Source organism: Peromyscus maniculatus, chromosome 6, assembly GCF_049852395.1.
Source record: "Peromyscus maniculatus bairdii isolate BWxNUB_F1_BW_parent chromosome 6, HU_Pman_BW_mat_3.1, whole genome shotgun sequence".
In the NCBI taxonomy this organism is placed as follows: Eukaryota; Metazoa; Chordata; class Mammalia; order Rodentia; family Cricetidae; genus Peromyscus; species Peromyscus maniculatus.
The window spans coordinates 50,428,385-50,451,224 of NC_134857.1; the positions used below are offsets into that span (position 1 = coordinate 50,428,385).

The 22,840-nt window shown below is 45.8% G+C and overlaps 1 long non-coding RNA gene across 1 annotated transcript; it reads left to right on the forward strand.

The window, feature by feature from the left end:
* Positions 1–760: 760 nt before the first annotated feature.
* Positions 761–11,453, forward strand: LOC143273867 (uncharacterized). The gene is made up of 3 exons (XR_013052102.1): positions 761–914; positions 1,240–2,961; positions 3,095–11,453. It is a non-coding gene; the product is annotated as an uncharacterized LOC143273867 (long non-coding RNA).
* The last annotated feature ends 11,387 nt before the right edge of the window (positions 11,454–22,840 follow it).

Genomic DNA, 22,840 nt, shown 5'->3' on the forward strand with positions numbered 1-22,840 from the left:
CATTTGTGTCCTTTATCTTTGGCCAGTCTGGTTGGGAGGGGAGTAACCAGGCAAAAACCTCAGAGGTCTACATGTCAGGTCATATAAGGCTCGGCTCCCTTGGGAAGGAAGGTTAGGTCATCCCATCAGGTCAGTGATGCCAACCCTTTCAGCTCTGGCTGAGAGTGTGGGCAGCATTGTGTAAGTCCTGGAGGAAGGAAGTTAGAAGGGCAGCTATGTCCTCATGACCGCACTTCATCCTTGTTCTTGTTTTTGTTTTCTCTCTTTTTCCCCTTTCCACTCGGGACTAACCTCATAGTTTAGCCTGTACATTTGAGGGTAGCAATACTTAGTTGTAACAGATGAGGAAAAAACTTTCATTACCCAAAGATAGTTTTTTGATGAGGTTCTGTATCTCACAGACAGTAGATGCATGGAGTTTCTTATGTACCAGGAATAATTGCTTAACAAGAGGCATGGCCATGCTGCTATACTTGTAATTTGTGGTTTGTAATTTTAGCATGAGAAAGGGGTGAACTTAGTAAGAAAAGTATACTGGGTGGAGTTTTTTGTTTGTTTGTTTGTTTTTTTTTTTTTTTTTTTTTTTTTCCGTTTTGTTTTTTGTCAACTTCACACAAGCCAGGGTTGACTGGGAAGAAGAACTTCATTTGAGAAAATGCCTCCAACAGACTGGCCCATAGGTACTTCTGTAGGTCAATTTCATGATGAAATGATTGATGTGGGAGGATCCACTCCACTGTGGATGGTGCCACCCCTGGGCAACTGGTCTTGAACTGTATAAGGAAGCAGGCTGAACAAGCCATAAGAAACAAGTCAGGAAGCCGTACTTGTCCATGGCCTTCAGCTCCTGCCTCCAGATGCCTGTCTTGAGTTCCTGCTCTGACTTCTCTAGATGTTAGACTGCAACCTGTGAGGTAAAAGAAACCCTTTCCTCCCAGACTGCTTTTGGTTAGGGCCTTTATTGCAGCAACAGAAGGCCAACCGGAAGAAAAAGAGATAGATAGTGGCGAATATTGTGATTGGCTCTTCATACATATCCAATTTCATTGTAGCTTGCTTGGCTTTCTGGGCTTTAAAAGCCGGGAAGCTAAAGAACTACATTTCCCAGACTCCCTCGGAGTGTAGCTAGGGGTCATGCTGCTTGCCTCCCTGAAGTAGCAGGTGGGGTGAGGGTGGTGCGGAAGCCATGCGGTTCTTCTGGGAGGCATGGTTGCCGAGGCTTCTCCCTTTTCTATGCAGCTGGCATAGAGGTTCTGCTGACCAGATCCCAGACCCATGGGGACCCAGCAGCAGGAGGTGGCAGCAGCAGCAGCGACGTATCTGCTAGAGAAGTCCCGTGGCGTGGCTGGTCATTTCTCCGAACTGTGTGGTCAATGGCTCTACAGAGCCATGCTGTGAGTTAACCAATGCTCGGGAAGAAGCCCCTTTATGATTAAAGTGGGAGGATGCTCTGCTGTCTGAAACTAGGATATTAGTTGATTTGTTTTTAAATTAGTAAGGGGACTAAGCTGCACGGTTTTGAGGCACAGGCCTGGGATGGATATTTGAGAATTAGACATTTAAACACGTGGCCTTTAATCCAAGCCAGTTTAATCTCTGAAATTTGGTGAACACATCTCTGCTGGGTTTTTGTTATTTTGGTTATTTTTTAAAAAGATTTATTTATCTTAGTATATGTGTATGAGTGTTTTCTTACATGTATTAATGTGCACCATGTGCATGCCTGGTGCCCACAGAGGCCAAAAGAAGGTTTCAGGTCCCCAAGGTCCAGAGTTACAGACAGTTGTGAACCTTCACCTGGGTGCTGGAAACCAAGCCTGCATGCATCCTCTGCAAGAACCACAAGAGCTCCTACCCTGCTGATCCATCTCTCCAGAGACTGACTTGAGGCAGGGTGTCGCTGTGTTTCCCTGACTGGCCTGGACCTTACTATGTAGTGCAGGCTGGCCTCGAACTCACAAAGTCTGCTTGCCTCTGACTTGGCAGCGCTGGGGTAAAGGTGTAGTGGTGCACAGGATGCCACATCTGCTGCTTTCGTGACAATGGTAAAGACTTCCCAGATGTCATGACCTCCTGGCAGCTTTAGATCCTGTTTCCTGATACTAGCTGGAAGCTCTTTAAGCTTCTGTGTGTACATTCCATTTTTAAAATTTTATTTATTTTTATTTTATGTGCATTGGTGTTTGCCATGGGTGTTGTGTCCTCCGGAACTGGAGTTACAGATGGGTGTGAGCTGTTATGTGGGTGCTGGGAATTGAACCCACGTCCTCTGGAAGAGCAGTCAGTGTTCTTAACCATTGAGCCATCTCTCCAGCCCCACCAGGTATACATTCTTGTGGCTTCCTTCTTTCTTTGTGCACCCCCTCCGCCTTCTTTCTCTGCTGCTGATCCTTTACTGAAGAGGATTCCCTTGGTGTTCTGAACTCAATCTGCTTCCCACTTGGCATTGTTCAAGGAAGAAATTCTAGTTGTTCTGTCCCTGTGGTTTTAATTCATTTAATTCATTTCTACACAGCACTGACTTCTAGACTGGTTTCTTCAAGTCACCTCTCCTAAGGACCAAGTATAAACCGAATATCTCTGCTTCAGCATCTTCTGGGCACTCAAGACACGGCATGGATGAAACGGAACTCATTACCTTCCTCTTCCTACCCCTCCAAACCCCTCTCATTGGCCAGCTACTATTCCACCTAGTCTCTGCGCAGGTGAGTGGCACCACAGTCCACAGGGTTGCTGAAGCCAGAGCTGAACACTAGCTGTTGTCCGTCTTTCCTTTGCTGAGCCGACCGACCGGTCCCGCCACTTCTGAACATTGCTCAACTCTCACCTCTGTGGCCTTAGCTTCAGTACCATCATCCACAGCCTGCTTTGCCTCAACAGCCCTCCAGTCAGGCTGTCTTCCCTTCATCTTGCCTCCCTCCTACCCTCCCTTCACACTGAATGCAGACGAACACATCTAAGGTAGGTGGCATCATGCCTTTCTCCTGCACAGGGCTTGGAGGGTCTCCCCTCAGTGGGGTCCTTGCATCCATGTGACACTCCCTGGGGCCTCTCCAGTCCACTTGTTTGCCCAGCCTCATTGAATTTCTCTCAGGTCCTAGAATGCACAGCTGTCTTCAGTTCCTGGAGCACCGACCTTCAGCTTCTGCCTCTAATGGTTTGCTCCAGCTTCATCCCCCCCCCATCCTCCCCCAGGGCAGAGAAGTTCTGCAGCTGTTACCTTTGGTTTACTTTCTCTCGTACCCCAGCAGACCCAGCTCTGAGTCAAGAGCTCTGTCTCCCTTTCTCCTTGTTAGTCTTCTCACCTCACAGAACACTGGTTCTTAGTTTTGAAATGGCGAAACTAACACAGCCATTAAAGAGCAAATCCACGGTTCTTCTCCATCACTGCTTAGCAACTCTAACTATAAAGATTTAGGGTTGGTTGGGGATGGGGATTTAACTCAGTGGTAGAGCGCTTGCCTAGCAAGCACAAGGCCATGGGTTCGGTCCTCAGCTCTGGAAAAAAAAAAAAAAAAGAAAGAAAGAAAGAAAGGAAGGAAAAGAAAAAAAAGAAAAAGAAAAATCACTGAATTTAAACAACAACAAAAAGATTAAAAAAAAAAAAGATTTAGGGTTGGCAAAATGAAGCTTTCGACTAGCCCTCAATCACTGTCAAGTCTCTTTCTCCGTCACCCCGTGTCAATGTTCTCCACAGTGGGTTTCTTTATACCATTACTTTCTCTCTCTCTCTCTCTCTCTCTCTCTCTCTCTCTCTCTCTCTGTGTGTGTGTGTGTGTGTGTGTGTGTGTGTGTATGTGTGTGTGTATACATGCACGCGTGCAAGCGCGCGTTTATATCTACTGGGTAGTTTTATGTCGACCTGACCCAAGCTAGAGTCATTGAAGAGGGAACCTCAGTTGAGAAATGGCCCCACTGGATTGGTATGTGGACAAGCCTGTGGTGCGTTTTCTTGGTTGATGATGGCTATGGGAGGGCCTGGATCACTGTACATGGTGCCACTCCTGGGCTGGTGGTCCTGTGTGCTGTAAAGAATCAGGCTGAGCAAGTCACAGGGAGCAAGGCAGAAAGAAGCCTCCCCCTGGCCTCTCTGTCCCTGCTCCTGCCTCCAGGTTCCTGCCTTGAATTCCTGCCCTGACTTCCTTCGAGGGACCGGGACCCGTGAGGTAAAATGAACCCTTTCTTCCCCGGGTTGCTTTTGGTGGGGGTGCTTTATCCCAGCAAGAGAAAAGGAACTCAGGAAGTTTACATGCAAGTGCAGATCCTTGTGTGTGTGCACACACATGTGGAGGACGTATCCTCCTTAACCAATCACTCTCCACCTTAGTTTCCACACAGTCTCTCAATGAAACCCAGAGCTTACTGATCGGCTAGACTGGCTGGCGAGCGATCCTAGGATCACAGACCTGCTGCCACGCCAGTCCAAACTCGGGTTCTCATGCTTGAAAACAAGCACCTCACCCATGACGCCATCTCCACAGCCCGGTCGTTACTTCCGTTTTGTTTTGTATTGTCCTAGCCAGCCTTAAACTCACTGTCCTCCTGCCTCGCCTTTCCAAGTATGGGGATTACAAGAATCTGCCACCACACCTTGCTCTCCATCACTAGCTTTAGAAAGGGGAGGGAGTCTTATCAGTACAACTTACAATAAAATATCCAAATTTTAAATGGAAAGCTTGACTGATTTTTTAATTATCCTATTATCCACCGATGTAGCCACTACTCAGACCAATAGTTAGAATGTTTTCAGTATCATAGAAGGCTGCCTTGGTCAGTCTTCCAGTCAGAATTGTCCAAAAGAAAATCAGTATTTTAATCCCTGTTGTTTGACTAATTTCCAAGTCCACATAATGAAATTATGAACTATCCACTTTTTTCCCTTTCTCATCTCCAATTCTTTTATTTTGTTATCTTTTTCCATACAGTATATTCTGATCATGTTTCCTCCCTCCCCAACACCTTCTAGACCCTCCTCACCTCCCTCCTCCCCTGTGCGGGCTAGTTTTATGTCAGTTTGACCCAAGCTAGAGTCATCTGAAAAATTGAGAAAATGTCTCTATAAGATCCGGCTGTAAGGAATTTTCTTAATTAGTGACTGATGTGGGAGGGCCCAGCCCACTGTAGGTGGGAGCCACACCTGGGCTCGTGGTCCTGGGTTCTGTAAGAAATCAGGCTGAGCATGAGAAGTCAACCAGTAAGCAGCACCCCTCCATGGCCTCTGCATCAGCTCCTGCTTCTAAGTTCCAGCCCTGTTGGGGGCTCTGCTATCTTCACAGGCCAGACGAGTCATGGGAGGCAAGAGGATAGTTCATCGCAACATGACTCAGTAGCCAGTGTTGGTTCAAACTTCAGGAGTCTGACTCCAAGCTGTTTCTTTTAGGCATATTTAAATAGCACAATCTGGTGAAAACTACTCTTGTGAAGATTAACTCAATCCCATGTGCACCACAAAGCGTATCTATATCTCCTTGAGGAACAATGTAAACTAAATACAGATTAAGTGTGACTACATGGAAACTCTGTAAAGTACATGTAGCACCTTTCAAGAGAATAAGTTCTGTAGACTGAGAGAAAGGTCTGGGGGAGGGTCTGGCGCCAGAAAGTCTTCAGACACACAGATTGCACAAAGGTCACCAGGCTAGAAAGCATGTCCACTCCAGCCTTCTGGGCAGAAAACAAGTTTTACATTCCTTCCCTTAAAGGAACAACCCTGTGTGCTTAGTATTCCAGGTCCTCTAGTGAATGCCTGCTTTTGATGATGAACCATTATATGGAACTGTGAGGGAAATAGACCATTTCTTCCCCAAGTTGCTTTTTGCTCATGGTGTTTCATCACAGCAATAATAACCCTAAGATACCACTCAACTTTATATTTTCTCTCTCTGAACTATCTGATTTTTGTTCTTAGATCCCTTTACTCAACATGGTCTTGATGAGATTGCTTCTTTTTATTGCAATATTCATCCCTCCTCAGACATGCTTATCATGTCAGAGGGCATTTGGATTGCTTCATGTTGGGTTAACATGAATGAAGGCATTATGAATATTCTTGCATATGTATCTTGGTAGATGCAAGCATAACTGCCGTCGGGTTTATAGCTAGGAGCAGAGTTGCTATACTGTGGGTTGTGCATACAGTTATCTTATGTGGATCCTCTAACAAACATTTTACCAGAATCACTATACCTATTACACTCCCACCAGTAAATGCTCATGTGTTCCAATTGTTCCATATCTTTGATATTGCTTCATATCATTGTCAGCCAACTTATACAAATGTACACAATCATCTGAGATGAACACTGAAATTATAAATTGCTGCAATACTCTGAAAAGCATCTGAAAATGGCTTCCTGAGATACAGAGACACAATAATAAAAACCAATGATATTCATTGAGCATATGCTGCTTGCCAGACACATTCGAGGCACTTTGGGAGGTTATCTTATCCAATCATTGCAACATATGGAGGGTGTGCTGCTGTCTTCATCTTATAATCGAGAGATTTGAGGCATAGAGAGAGAGAGAATTTATAGACTTGAGCTAACTGGAAGCACCTGCTCAGATTGTTAGACATAACCCCTCTTTGGTCTGATCAGCCTGCCCAGAAAACATTTTTACAAAAGATAAAAAAATTTGGATTAGAAGCCATTGTGGTAGTGCACTCCTTTAATTCTAGCACTCAGAAGTCATAGGCAGGTAGAGCTCTATGAGTTCAAGGCCAAGTTCTCTACATAGAGAGTTCCAGCCCAGCCAAGTTTACATTAGTGAGATCCTGGAGGAGAGAGGGAGAGAGGGAGAGAGGGAGAGAGGGAGAGATTTTGGTTTGTGGAATAGTTTTACCAACTTCTAAAATACTTTACAGAGTGTCAGATAAGTTCCCATAGGAAAAAATTTTACATTTAATGGGACTAAAACCTAATGTGATTTTGGGGAAAGAGCATAAAGATGTCTTACTTTTCTAAATATTACAAAGATAACTATGCAAACATGTTACTAAGGCCTAGTGTAGCTAGCTTCCAACTATGAAGAATTTCCTTCATTATCTCTAGCTCTCGGTATTCGTGACCTTGTACAGTTCCTCTTGCACATTGAGTCGCTGCTGTGTTTTACCAATGGAATGCAGTAGAACTGACGGTGAGTCACTTCCGTGGCTAAGATACAGGAACGTCATTAACCCCATCTCTCTCTCTCTCTCTCCTCTCTCTCTCTCTCTCTGGACATTCACTCTGGGGAAACCCAGCTACCACGTTACAAGAATGCTCAAAAGAAGCACGAAGAAAGAAATGATACCTCTAGCCATGTGAGCCATTTAAAAAATGGATGTTCCGGTCCTGGTCAGGCCTTCAGAAAACTGCAGCTGTGACTGAAAGCTTTGGAAGATCATGAGATAGCCCAGTACAGACCACTCAGGGAGGCTGATCCAGCCCAATTCTGAGAGATGGCATGAGAAAAATAAGCTTATTGTTGTATTATGTGAGATCAACTCAGAGAGAGAGAGAGAGAGAGAGAGAGAGAGAGAGAGAGAGAGAGAGAGAGAGAGAGAAAGAGAGAGAGAGAGACTGACTAAGGGGCCAATGACACCTGAGTTCAATCCCTGGAACCCCCTATGGAAGCAGAGAACTGAGTCCTCAAAGTTTTTCTCTGACTTCCCCACACATGCTGTGGCACATGCATAGCACATTCACATCATAATAAATGTATTTTAAAAAGAAATTGGTAATGAATACAGACTCCTCGTGGAGCCTTGTGAGACCTGCGCTAGTGAGAGGCCCTAAACATTAAGTTTCAGTCTCAGAAGCATCATGATAATTGACCTCTGCCTAGGTTAATAGCCGAGGACCCTAGGTAGTCATAGCAGAAATGATTGTTGTTGTTTTTTAATCAAAATTTGTCATCAAACTTTTACTGCGTCTATGAGAAGGCCATCCCTACTGTGTTCACTTTCTGTTACTGAAAGAAATGCCCGAGATAGTCCATGTAGAAAAGGTTTGTCTGGGTTCATGGTTTTGGGGGTTTGATCGTGATTACTTGGCCCTGGGTTGGTGATAAAACATCAGGGCTGAAGCTCGTGATGGAGCAAGACTAGTCCCCTAATGGCATGGAAGAAAGAGAGAAGAGAAAGTTGGGTATTAAGATGCCTTGGATTTGATCCCCAACACCACAGGACAAGGGAGAGACCCAGAACCCCCTTCGAGTGCATCCCGCCATGATCTCGTTTCTGCCAGTTCTATGACTTCCCAGTAGTGCCACGCTGTGAACCACGTGAGCCGTGGACAGACACAGATCTGAACCGAGGCTCCGCCAGCCTCAGCCGCATTGCCGAGCTTTCTGTTTCACAGAAGCAGAACTGTGGCACCTCTGGATTGTCCTTCCACAAGATGTGTTCTTGTGCCACTCCCTTCTTCGTACAGGCCAGGCTTGGGGTGTATCAAATGACCTTGGCAACCACATGTGAAGATAGCAAGGACCCCCATCCCAGAGTCCCGGATGGCTTTACGGAACACCACCTCCACACCCCGAGGCTGACAATTTTGTTAGCTGGAAATTACTTCCATTTGTGTTCAAATGGCAATCTTTTAAGATCTATGAATTAAGATAAGCTAGTAGGCCCCTAAACGATTACAGTTTCAGTCTTCAAACTTGACATACCCTACTTTTCCTTCCAGAGCCTGGCTTTGATTTTAACAGTATTTATTTCTTCATTTCTATTTTCTAAGTTCGTTATTAGGGCAGGAGTCGCATGCCGTGACGCACGCGCAGAGTACAGCTTGGTGGGGTCAGCTCTCTCCTCCAGCCGTGACGTCAGTTCTAGGGATCAAACTGTGGTTGCCGGGCTACATAGCAAATGCCATCACCTACTGACTTACCTCACCATCTCCTATTTTATCATTTGTTTTGCTACTTTATTGGCATTTTAGTCTTCAAACTGCAAACATATACAGACAAGCTCAAATAATGCCTCATCTGCTCAGAACTCAGCCTCAATATTTGTGCTGAGGCCATCCATTCCCAGGCCTTGTATATTTATACCTTTTCCTACATATCTACCCACTCTTTTAAAGCAAATGTCAGGATCTCAAACATCATATCGTTTTGTTGAAATAGTCCTAATGTCATGGAGGAAACTTCCTTTACCTTCCCTGGGATCCGGTGTGTTTGTGAGTCTGTAGAAAGCATCAGTTCCCATTGCTTCACAACAGAGGTGAAGACAGGCAGAGCTGTAAGGGAGGACTACCTGTTCCTGTGTGAGGCACACCCCACTCCCTTGAGGTTTCAAAACCTTCCTGCACTCCAGTAAAGTTTGGAGCATTGTTCCTATAAAATGATGCTGGGTGCCAGGCAAGCTGAGAATCCCAACGGCCAGCTTGGAAACAATGAGGGGCAATAGATAGAGCTGAACTGACACCATCTTGGCTTAGCTAGTTGTATGCCCTTTGACCATTAATTTAATTACTCAGATCTTTGTATCTTCTCATTTATAACTCTTTTTGTTTGTTTGTTTGTTTTGTTTTTTCGAGACAGGGTTTTTCTGTGTAGTTTTGGTGCCTGTCATGGATCTCGCTCTTTAGACCAGGCTGGCCTCGAATTCACAGAGATCTGTCTGGCTCTGCCTCTGGAATGCTGGGATTAAAGCTGTGTGCCGACACCACCCAGCATCTCTCATTTATAAAAGAGGTAGTACCTATTGTGTGCTTCTCTGGGTCAATATAACAACAGAAAAGCAGCTAAGGTTTTCAAAATGTTAAATACTGGGCTAGGAATGTAGGTCAGTCGAGGGCTTGCCTCACATGCACAAGGTACTAGGTTCAATTCCCAGCACCTCATAAAACTCGGCGTGGTGGCTCACCCTGGAAGTGGAGGCAGAAGTATCAGGAATTCAAGCTCATTTTCAGCTCTAAGTTTAAGACCAACCAGGGGTACATCTCAACTAAACATTAAATAACTACCAGTTTTTAATATGGAAGGGCATGTAAGCTGTGTTTCTAATTCTTATTTCATGTTTGCCTCTAGAGTACTGTTTGCTATAGCTAGAGTTTTTCTGTCTGGCCCACAGTCAGGACAAATCTCTGTCACCCACCAGTCCCACAGCCGCTCAGACCCAACCAAGTAAACACAGAGACTTATATTGCTTACAAACTGTATGGCTGTGGCAGGTTTCTTGATAACTGTTCTTATAGCTTAAATTAATCCACTTCCATAAATCTATACCTTGCCACGCGGCTAACCGGCATCTTCACATGCTGCTTGTCATGGCAGCGGCTGGCAGTGACTCCTTCTGCCTTCCTGTTCTTTCTTTTCTCCTCTCTGTTAGTCCTGCCTATACTTCCTGCCTGGCCACTGGCCAATCAGTGTTTTATTTATTGACCAATCAGAGCAATTTGACGTACAGACCATCCCCCAGCAGTTTGCCGGCACTTAAACTGCAGGAATTATTAAAAATCAGTCTAACAACAGGAACAATATTTCTTCCAGGTAGTTTTTGAACGTGAATCGGTTCCACCATCCATGAAGGGAAACTGGCCTTGCTGTGTGTATATTTCCAAACATGTTTCATTTGAGAAAATCAGACAGCACCCTAGTTCTGGAAGGAAAGGGGAAATAGATTCTTACCTAAATTTTGCCCCGAGTAGCTTAGCTTCTCTCCACTCCCCACTGGCCAGATGTGATCTATATAGCTGGATAACCTTCAGTAGAGAGAGGACGCCAACACTGCATTTTCAGAGTTCAGTGACTTCCCTCAAACATCAGAATGTGTCTTTCAGGAATCCCGAGCTCAATACCAACTGGACCGCACTGTCAGGAAGATGGCAGTCAACAGGGAAGGAGGCAGAGCCGTCTGCCCCACTTCCTACAGGCTCTGGGCCCGCTGTGCCTGCTCTGGGGCTATGAACTTGCACGCTGGCAATCGTGGCCGCATCCCAGCCTCTCTTCTCACCTCCTACTTTGTCCTCTGTCGTCTCTGCTCATTTACGGCATATGAAGGTTCTTATTTTAAGAAAATGTACAAAAAATAACATGGAAAATAAGCAATTTATCACATACACACATAGAGAGAGAGACAAGAGTGTGATGAGCACAGATGTATATACATGCAGAGGCCAGCAGAGGATCAGCTAATCTGCTTTACTGATCAGGCACTCTGTCATACTGTCTTGAGACAGTGTCTCTCACTGACCCTGGAGATAGCCTGATGGCCAACAAGCCCCAGCAACCTTCCTGTCTCCACTCCTAAACCTCTGGAGTTACAGGGAAACACTCCACCATATCTGGTTGTTTTTTATTTTGTTTTGTTTTTAACCTGGGTTCTGGGATTTGAACTCAGATCCCCGTTTGTGCAGCAAGCAGTCTTACCCACTGAGGCACATCCTTAGCCTTTCGACACAGACTGTATTTTCTGAGGTAGGGTCTCACTGTTGTATCCCAGGCTGGCCTTGAATTTGCCGCCTTTTCACTAGTCCGATAACTGTAGAGTATCTCTTTGTAATTAATGATAAGCATTGACTTACTGCATTTTAAATTCTGATAGGTGCTAATTTAACATTGTAAAAATTTATTTTATTTTATTTTTTTTGGTTTTTTCGAGACAGGGTTTCTCTGCGTAGCTTTGCGCCTTTCCTGGAACTCACTTGGTAGCCCAGGCTGGCCTCGAACTCGCAGAGATCCGCCTGCCTCTGCCTCCCGAGTGCTGGGATTAAAGGCGTGCGCCACCACCGCCCGGCTTAAAAATTTAAGATTCATTTTTTATTGGTTTTAAATTATGTCTGCATCTTTGTGGGGGTATGCACACACGTTTGTAAAAGGAGGTGAGAGATGTTGGCTCTCCCTGGAGCTGGAGTTACATGTTGTGAGCCACTTGACATGGGTCTTAGGAACCAAACTCGGGTCATCTACAAGAGAAGTATGCGTTCTTAAGCACTCAGCTGTCTCTCAAGTCCCAACACTGTAAATTTATTAACTCAGGTTATTCTGAGCTAACTAACCTATTCACTTACTATTGTAAGTATAAAAACCATTCAGTTATTGCAATGACCTCTAAGTGACGGGTCACAAAGCTGAAATAACTTAGTCTTCTTTGATAAAGAAGTAAAATGGTGAAGGACAGATGCCCCTGATTTAATTTATGAATAAGCATAAGGAGAAGAATTTTCAATGAATTCTGTAAGGACTTCAGTGCTCTGATAATTAAGTGTCCAGTTAATGTGGACTTTCAAAGTAATATTTGAATGTAAGGTAACCCTAAGCAAATACATTTCCAGGACATCTGGGAGTTAGATGGCTAACTTTTGAGGATCAGTGGCCCTAGGAATGAAGTGTTTCATAGTACTGCATTTATTGGCTCCTAAAAAATGAACTACTTTCTGCAAATGGAGAGGGAATGTCTTAGGCCATGAGAGCAAATACCATGACTCTAAGTTCCATTATACAAAAAAACAAAACAAAACCCCAAAATGGAGTGAACCAATTAACATTTTCTGTTCATCTGATTTCAAAACTTGCCTTGGCTTCAAAGAGAGAAAGAAGATAGCAGGGAGATGATTCCAGTTTAACCCAGAACTAGAAAGCAGAGCACAAGAGAGTTCATATGACCACCACAGGCAAGCGGCACATTCCTTGACTTTTGTACCTGTGAGAACTTGTTTCAGAGTTAGTTCTCAGTTCAACCCCTTGCTCCACAGCTGACTGTGACTCCAGTCCCAGGGAGCCCGGCACCCGCTCCTGGCCTCCATGGGCGTCAGGCACTCACATGGTGTACAGACACACGTCCAGACAAAACATTCATAGATGTCAATGAATGATTTTTAATTGAAATTGTTATTGCAGCTTGTTTAGTGTGTGCATACGTGTGTCCGCATGTGTGCACGGTGTATGTGAGTGTATGAATGGAGGTCAGAGAGAAACTTGCTGGAGTCACTTCTCTTTCTACCGTGTGTACCCCAGGGACAGAACTCGAGCCCTCAGACTGGGTGAAAAGTGACTTCGCCCACTGAGCCATTTTGCCAGCCCCAAATTTCCTTCTTCATGACTGAACACCGTTCCATGGTGTATGTCTAACACATTTTCTCTTTTTAAGATTTTTGTTATTAATTTTTAAAATTTTTCTCATGCAATGGAAAGGAAAGCTGTACAGAAGGAAAGGTTCCATCCAGAGAGGTGCTTGAAGTCATGGTGAAAACTGTCATAAAGACCTGAAAATATCCAGAGCAGGGGCTGCAGCGGGGGCTCAGAGGTTAACAGTACTTGCTGCTCTTACAAAGGACCTGGGTTTGATTCCCAGCACCCACATGGTGGCTCACAACCACCTCTAACTCTAGTTCTGGGGATCTAATACCCTCTTCTGACCTCCATGGGCATTAGGGACTGGCCCTGACCCCACTGCTAGGAGTCCCACAAATAGACCAAGCTGCACAGCGGTCACACATATGTAGAGGTCTAGGTCGTTCCCCTGCGAGCTCCCTAGCTGTTGGTCCAGACTCTGTGAGCTCCTATGAGCTTGGGATAGTTGTTTCTGTGGTGAACCGGGCATCTTATGTAACCAGACTGATGTCTAGCCTAATTGTCTTCAGAGACGCTTCCTCAGCAACTGATGGGAGCAGATGCAGAGACCCACAGCCAAATATTAGGAAGAGCTCTGGGAATCCTACAGAAGATGGGGAGGAGGGATTGCAGGAGCCAGAAGGGTCAAGACACCCCAAGAAAACAACCCACAGAATCAACCAGGGCCGTTAGGGGCTCACAGAGACTGAACTGACAACCAGGGGGCCTGCATGGGACTGACCTATGTCATCTGAATAAATGTTATGGTTGTATAGCTTGGGGTTTCTGTGGTACTCCTAACAGTGGGAGTGGGGGCTGTCTCTGACCCTTCTGCCTACTTTTGGGTTGTTTTCCCTCCAACTGGGTTGCCTCATCCAGCCTTGATATGAAGGGATGTGCCCAGTTTTATTATAACTTGATATGCCATGTATGGTTGATATCCCTGGGAGGCCTGCCTTTTTCCGAAGGGAAAGGAGGAGGAATGGATCTGGGGAAGAGGAAATGTGTGTGTGTGTGTGTGTGTGTGTGTGTGTGTGTGTGTGTGTGTGTGTGTGTAGGTTTGGGGGGAGTGAGGGGGTGGGGGGGTGGGAGGGGGGTGGGAGGAGAGGAGGAAGGGGAAAAAAATAGAAGAAACAGCAGCAATAACAACAAAACTGTGATCCAGCCCATTTCAAGAGGCAATTGTGGTGTTTCTTTATAAAGCTCCAAGCTGAAGGCTGGCTGTCTCCAGAGCTGCTATTTGCAATGATCAGGGCTGAGTACACTCACATTGACAGTCTCAGCTAATTGCCAGAGGAGACCAGGTGGCTGTGGCAGCAGGCTCCCCATTGTTCTGTCTAGAATAGTGCCTTTTAGTGAGTGTGACCCCCGGGCAAGAAGTGTTCATTACAGTGAGTGTCCCCACAAGGAATAGGATGTCACAATTAGTGCCTTCTCTTTCAAAGGGAAAGGAGTATGTAAGTTGTGAGAGATAGTTTCACATAGTGAGTTCTTTAGGGGTTCTATGGTCCCGTAGTGCTTCTTTAGTGTTACCCAAGGGCTGGCCAGAGAGCTCGGTGGGTAACGGTACCCACTGCCAGCCTGAGGACTCTGAGTTTGATGCCTGGCACCCACAAGGTGGGAGGAGAGAACTGACCTATACAAGTTGTCCTTTGGCCCCCATGTGCACACAGTGGTACACGTGCAGCACCCCCCACTAAATAAATATAATTAAAAAATGTTAAATATTGCAATGTGGTTGAATTACCTAGAATGCTATTAAAATAGGTTTATGGGTCCCACTGTAGATGCCCCGATTCAGTAAGTTAGGAGAGGGCCCAAGAATATGCATTGTAAGCTTTGTTATGTGGCACACCCATGTGCTCCTCCTATTCCTCATGGTACCAGACACGTAACGTAAATCACTAAGTGACATGGAAATAGCATGCTTACTGCCACCAGTTCAATGTCTCTCCCTGGACCAGAGTCTCTCTGGACCACTTTACTTTACTCCCCCAGTGAATGGCCAGCAATACCCACCCTCCAAATCAGAAGCTACAGTGGGAATCCCCTCTATTACAAATGTATTCTTGTGTGTGTGTGTGTGTGTGTGTGTGTGTGTGTGTGTGTGTATGCATATGTATGTGCAGGTGCTGGTGCTCACAGAAGCCAGAAGAGAGCACCCCTGGAGCTAGAGGTACAGGGAGTCATGAGCCACCCATGATGGGTGCTGGGCATCAAACACTAGTGCTCTGAAAAAGCAGGAAGGGCCCTTAACCACTGATCCACCTCTTCAGCCCCCTTTCTCTTTGTTAATCTCTTCCTCCGCTTTGTTTTCCTTCCCAACATTAAATATATATAAAACAATTGTGAATAATGCATGGCGGGATAGAATTGAGCAATTGTGTTTTAGGGGTTCAAAGAAAGGCAGTTGGGAAAGGCTCATGGTGGAACTAAAATGTGAGCTTGACCTTGACAGAAGTGTGGTATTCGGTTAGCCAGACAACAGGGACTCTATGCGTCAGACCAAGGCATCAGCATGGGCAAAGCCCAGAAGTGGCCAGTGGAGAGACAGCCCTGAGAGGAGCATCAGATCGAGAGGTCAGAAGAGGAGGACGCAAATACACAAACAGTTCAGTAAGATACGGGAGGGCGTTGATGGTTTTATAATGACTGAAGATCTGTTTCAGGCAGGTGAGTCAGCCGATGAGTGTACAGGCCGGCTTAGCCCCACAGGCCACCTAGCAGGCACCTCTGGAAATTCAAACTGGACAATCTGTCGCCGGGCTCCTCCTTCACAGCCTGAAATGTGTCTAATTCACATCCTAAGACACCCTTAGATGTTACTACCTCAGCATGTCTGTCTACGTTTGGCCCCATAGCATTCTGCTCACTTTCTTTCTTTCTTCCTTTTTTTTTTTTTTTTTTTGGTGGTGGTGGTGAGGGGAGCAGGTCAGTTTCAAGACATGGTTTCTCTGTGTAACAGCCCTGCCTGTCTCTACCTCCTGAGTGCTGAGATTAAAGGTGTGTGCCACGCCTGTGCAGTTTTGTTTTTTTTAACAATACTGTTTTAATTTTTTCCAACATAATATTTTTGTTGATTACTTGGGAATTTCACACAATGCACCCTGGTCACACACGATTCCCATTCCTCCCCAGGTCCACCCTCCCACCCCTGTACCCTCCCCCTAAAATGAAAAATAAAATACACCAAGTCCAATTTGTGTCGCTCATATACTCACTGGAGCATGGTCAAACTCCCAGTGGCCAGCCCCTTAAAGATAACTGAATCCTGTGTGTGTGTGTGTGTGTGTGTGTGTGTGTGTGTCTGCGCGCGCGCACACACATCCCACCAGAAGCCATCAACTGTGAAGAGCTATACTTCAGCATCTTTATCACAATTTTAAAACAGTTTTTGTTTGTTTCAAATTGAACTTCTTATTGATTCTTTGTGGATTTCACACCATGCATCTCGACCCCACTCATCTCTCCATCCCTTCCCATCTGCCCTCTACCCTTGCAACCCCGTGCCCCCTGCCCCAGGATAAAACAAGATAAAATTTAAAAGGAAAGAAAAATCCCCCCCCTACCATCTATTGTCACGTTTAATGTTCAAAACGGAAAGAAAAGTCTTGTTGTGGAAGCTGTAGTGTGACACAGTGAGTCACACAGCCCTTTAGTCCATATATTGTTACTTGCAAGTGTTCATTGCAGTGAGTCGTTGGTCTGGTTTGAGGCCTCTGGTTTTTGCTGCATCATCAATACTGAGCCCTCATTAGGGCTCCTCTTGGATATGCTGTTGTCCTGTGTCACAGAGATCGTGTAGCTTTGGATCTGCAGGACCAGCCCCTTCACAGGCTCTAGCAGATCATAGATGGACTGGATAATGGGATGGGCTAACTCATAGTCCTGGTTCTGGGTCTGGGTGGTTGCTGGGCTGGTCAGCCTGCCAGCTCTCCCTCACCCTCAACACCGGGGTGAGCTCTCCAGCACTGCCCTGGCTAGCTCGCCCTATGGAGTAAGCAGCAAGGGGCAGGGCGGATTCTCCTGCTCTCATGTCCTGGGTCTGCTAGCCCACACCTACGCCACCAGGGCCAGCTCGACTGCGTTGCCCAGGCAAGATGTAGGGGCCACTTTGCCTACAGGGCTGCAGCTAGTGAGAGGCCTTTATCACCATTTTTAGGAACTCTATTCAGTGGCTTTGTGTCTGGACTGTTCCTTTCCTTTTTGGGAGTGTGTGTGTGTGTGGGAGTGATTGTTAGAGAGGCCTTCAGTGTCTCCCATCCTCAACTATGAGTCTGTAATCATCGATACCACTGCACCAAAAAAAAAAAAAAAAAAAAAAAAAAAAAAAAAGCTTCCCTGCCCATAGCAGCCAGATCACGGACTTCCACATGGTTTCCAGTGTTTCTTAAACTTTCAAAAGTCACTTTCATTGTCTCTAAAAGCAAGAAGTAATAACTCTAGTATTAGTTTCCCAACTAGTCTTTTGAGTATTGACACTTTATTTGGGATGCTGGGGGCCTGTGGTGCCCATGTGGAGGTCAGAGAGCAACCTGCAGTCTGCAGTCTGTTCCCCACTTCCACCATTCGGGTCTCTGGGCTTGAACTTGGGTCACCGGACTTCACTCATGGAGCTGACTCACTGCCGCCAGCTAGCCGTGAATTTCCTTGTGCCCCCTCGTAATCCTGTCCCTCCATGCCTATTCACTCCTTCCTCAATACCTTCTCCTTCCTGGATCATCTAAACCTAAGCTAACTTTATGTTTTGTTCCCCCATCTTAGTTCACAGGCCTTTTCTTTTGCCTGCCGATCAAACTCACTAGAACATGCAGTGACAGATGGCTTTTCTCCCAGTGATGCTTCCGCTCGATTTATCCCACAGGTGGCTCATAGATCGTCTCAGAATTACAAGCAGGATGCATTCCTCATCTGAAGAAGGAGACAGCAACACTATCCCCTATGTTCACTGTGTGTAATGCATGTTTCTCAGCATGTGTCTCGGTCTTCTCCAGAGAAATACAGAGGCCAGGTTAGACCCTTCTATTGGCGTCTGCTGCAGAGCATGCTTTCCTGATCCCTGGCATGCCACCATGTGGTTCCCACTAGCCTGACATGCTCTCCTCTCCCCACACTGGTGTGTTAATGGTTGCTTCTTAACTCAGTTCTCAAAGGCTAGCTCACCCTACCTTGTCTCTCTGCTTGCCCTTCTCCTTGGCCACAAAGCAGATGTGCTTGTGCTCTGTGGTTTATGGGTGCTCTGATCTTTATCACTGCTCATCTCCAGGAGCAAAGCTTGAGCCCAGAGACTGATCTGAGCAGCAGTCACAGGGACACCCATTGTACTGCCGTGGCTCCTCTCTTTGATCTCTTCCTGGTGCCACAAATCAAGCAACTACACCCTGACTCTCCACATGGGAACAAAGAGACTCTTGCATTACACTGCATTGTTTATCTAGATGATTATTTTATTTTTAGTATTTTTGATGTTTTCAGACACGTGCATTAATACATTTTTTTATTTGTCTCCTTTTGTCCTCCTACACTGCCACTGATTTTCTTTCTTTTCCCTCTATCCCCACATTGTGTATGTGTGCCTGTGTGCCTGTGTGCCTGTGCCTGTGTGTGTGTGTGTGTGTGTGTGTGTGTGTGTGTGTGTGTGTATTGCTCTGAGTGGTGTAATAAAAAGCTGAATGGCCAATAGCTAGGCAGGAGGTACAGGCGGGACTTCCTGGCGGAGAGAGAACTCTGGGAAGAAGAAAGGCAGAGTTGCCAACCAGATAGGGAGAGGGAACAGGAGGTACAAGATGGAAGAGAGGTAAAGCCACATGGCAGACTGTAGATTAATATAAATGGGATATTTTAAGTTATAAGAGCTAGTTGAGATAAGCATAAGCTAAGGCCAAGCTCTCATAATTAATAATGAGTTTCTGTGTTGTTATCTGTGAGCTGGTGGACGACAAAAAGCTTGCTTCAAGTATGTGTTTCCTAATGAGTTTAATTAGGGTTGCTTACATGAGCATGGGTGAGGGGTTATTTACCAAAAATCTAGGTAACTTTCCAGATGAAATGTTTCCCATTCTCGTTCTCTAGCTGGTTTTGTAAACTTTGGGCAGATTTAACAGTTTCTACAAGTTTTGGGGAAACGAGAGCAGGAAACTTTCCTCGTGTTTTTCACGCTCTCCCACTGTGGCCTAACGTGCCCGGGGCTGCGGTTTCCAGGGGTCTTTACTCCAACACGTCCATGTTGTCAGCACATAGATACCACCACAATACCAAAGCACTCAAAACACACCAGTCACGCTCTCTCCATTCACTGCAAACACTTCTGATCACCTTCTCAGTGCCAAACAATGATGCAAGCGCTTGGATGATAGCAGTGAGCAGGGCGGACTGAGGCCCAGCCCTCTGTATGTACTCCCAGATGAGAAAGCAAATAAGCAAACATACCATTTCAGAGACTGATAAGTGCTATTGTATTAATTAGGACTCCCTGGGGGAAGAGAATGAATAGAAAGAATATGCTTATAATTACGCAAGGAGATTTATTGTATTGGCTTATGTGATTAGAGGGTAAACGATCCCTCAGCGGCCGTCTGCATGCTGCAAAGCTGCTCAGCTCAACAAGGTGGAGGCTTCAGAAAAAACGACAAGCGAGGACACAGTTCCGAGTTAAGGCTGAAGAGCGCTTGTCTGTCCACGGGTGACAGGAGCACCAGCAGACTCATGCCCCAGGAAGAACGCAGCTTGCACATGCTATCTAGCTTCTGCCGTCCTCCAGTCCATCAGCCTTCAGCCTACTGGACGGTGCCACCCACACGGATGCTGAGTCTGCCCTCCCCTCAGCTGTGGTACCCATGACAACTGCCTCTGGACACCCAGCCTATCACACAGCCAGGGTGCCCTTTGCTAAACTCCCGGGCATCTTTCAATCCAATCCGACTGACAACCAAGATCAACCGTCATAACTCTACAGAAAGAACCACAGAGTGTCGTGAGCGACAGTGGTGGGAGTAATTGGTGGGACCTCTCAAAAGAAGTGGGCAGTGGTCTGAGGTCTCCATGATAAGAAAGAAGGAAGCCATAAGGAGCCGGAGTGGCTGATGCTCCAGGCAGGAGGAGGAACAGGAAGTGTGAAGACACGAGTTGGACGTGAAAGTCCATGATGCCGTGCCCACAGAGGAAGAGGGAAGGGACTAGGATCCACTGAGCCCGGACTTACAGACGGTTGTGAGCAGCCTCACGGGGGCCGGGAACCAAACCTCAGTCCTCTCTAAGAGCAGTAGTGCTCTTAACCACTCAGCCATCTTTCCATATACTTCCCATAACAGTCTACCATCTTCGTTAGTGTTTTTTTTGTTTTGTTTTTTTTTTTTTTGATTTTTTGTTGTTGTTGGATTTTTGTTCCAGCATTTTACCGTGGGTACAGTCACAGCCACACATCCCAGGACATTTCCCCGAGGAATCCCGCCCCCGTTTGCAGCTGCTCCCCACCCTCCTCCCTTTCAGCCCTGGCAGCCACTCATTTGCTGCCTCTCTTCTGTGTGGGTTTGCGTGTCCTGAGCGGTTCAGGTAACCGAATCACGGAACCGGTCCCAGTTTGTGTCTCTGTTATTGTGATAAACACTGAGCAAAACCAACTTCGGGGAGGAAAAGGTTTGTTTGGCTTACAGGTCACAGTCCATCATCAAGGGAAGCGGAGGCAGGAACTGAGGCGGAGACCGCGGAGGATGCTGCTTCCGGCTTCTCCTCCATGGCTTCCCCAGCCTGCTTTCTTACACAGCCCGGGACCGCCTGCTCAGGAGTGGCATGCCCAGTGGTCTGTGCCCTCCCACATCAGTTATTAGTCAGGAAAATACCCCCACGGACATTCCCTCAGGCCAGTATGATGGAGGCGACGCCTCACCTGAGGGTCCCTCTCCCCGGGTGTGTATGGGTTTATATCAAGTTGACCAAAGCTGACGGGCACAGCCGATTGAGTCTAGTCTCTTTCACCAAGCAGAACGCTTTCTTTTATGTTTGTGAGTGTTTCCTGCGTGTATGTTTGCGCACCACTTGCATGCCCAGGGTGTTGGATCCCAAGAACTGGATTTTCAGACAGTTGTTAAGTGGCCATGTTATTGCTTGGAATCAAATGTGGTTTCTTTGGAAGAGCAGCCAGTGATCTTAACCACTGAGCCATCTCTATGTCCCCGAGCACAGTGTTTTTAAGACTCATCTGTGTCATAGCATGTAGTAGTACTTTGTTCTTTTTTTCAGGGCAGGGTAATATTCCATTGTATGTGTGTATTGTATTTTATTTCTCCGTTGATCAGCTCACGAGCATTTTGACTGTTTCACCCCTTGGCTATTGTGAATATAAGCATGAACATTCTGATAGGATCTTTGTTTCTCTCTGTAACTAGGGGTAATTAATAGGTTATGTGGTATCTTTAAGTTTAACTTTTTAAGCAACTGTCAGTCTCTTTTCCAAAATGGGGGCATCATTTTATATTCCCAGATACAATGAAAGAAGATTCCAACACCTTGACATATTATTATTTTCTGGTTTTGTGATTGGTAGCCATTCCACTGGGTATGAAAAAGCATGTCACTGTCATTTTAGCTTACTGTCAAAGTCAGTTTGTATCAATTTGACTCAAGCTGGAGTCACCTAGGGAAAAGAAATCTCAGTTGAGGAATTGCCTCCATTAGAGTGGTCTGTGAGTGTGTGGGGGTATTTTCTCGATTAATGATTGATGTGGGAGGGTCCAGCCCACTGTGGGCAGTGTCATCCTTAGGCAGCTGGACCTGGGATGTGTAAGAAGGGTAGCTGAGCAAGCTGATGGAGACAAACCAATAAATAATGTCGCCCCCCCCCCTGCACAGTCTCTGCTTCAGGTCCCATCCTTACTTCTTGCCTTGATTTTCCTCAATGATTGACTGTGACCAGCAAGCTGAGTAAACTCTTCCCTTCTCCAAGTTGCTTTTGGTCATGGTGATTATCACAGCCACATACAGAACAGGCACATTTCTCCGGTGACTAACAATGCTATCATTTCCTATGCTCACGGGTCATTTGTACATCTTTTCTGAAGAGAGTTTCCACAGTCACTTGCCTGACTTAAAATTTGGAGGAAAAAAAATTGTCTTTTACTGTTGAGTTACAAAAGTTCTTTATATATTTAAGGTTCTTGACCCTTATCAGATGTATCATTTAAAAAATTCATTTTTTTTTCAAAACAGGGTCTAGCTATGTAGCTCTGGTTGTCCTTAAACTCATTATGTAGAGTAGGCTGCCCTCAAAATCCTCCTGCCTCTGCTTCCAGTGTGCTGGGATTAGGGGCATGTGCCAGTATGCCTATCTTAAAATAGTAATAATAATTCTTGTAGTATGAGCTGTTTTTTAAATTTCTTCATAGTATCCTTTGAGCTTCTGTAAGTTATGTTTTCCTTTTTGAAACAGAGGATGTAGTTTGGGCTTCCCCAGACTTGTCAAACAAAGGAAAACAGGCTGACTTCTGACAGGAAACACTGCCACCCCACTGTCATCCTCCTGCTGTGGCCTCCTGAGTGCTGGGATGGCAGACATGAAGCAACATACCTAAATGATGTAAATTTGTTAAAAAAAAAAAATCACTTGCAGATATGTAGAAGATTCACTGTCGGGTGAGGTATGGTGGCCAGGAGACGAGTTAGAAACTATTGCCGTGATCCAAGCAACAGCTAGCAGAGACTTGTAGAGGAAAAGGTTGAGTTTAGATTATCGTTGGCAACCATAGGTGAGCAGTGTCACGCCGGCTGTCTGGAACGCTGTTGCTGTGCTTTAGAGTATTTTGATCCC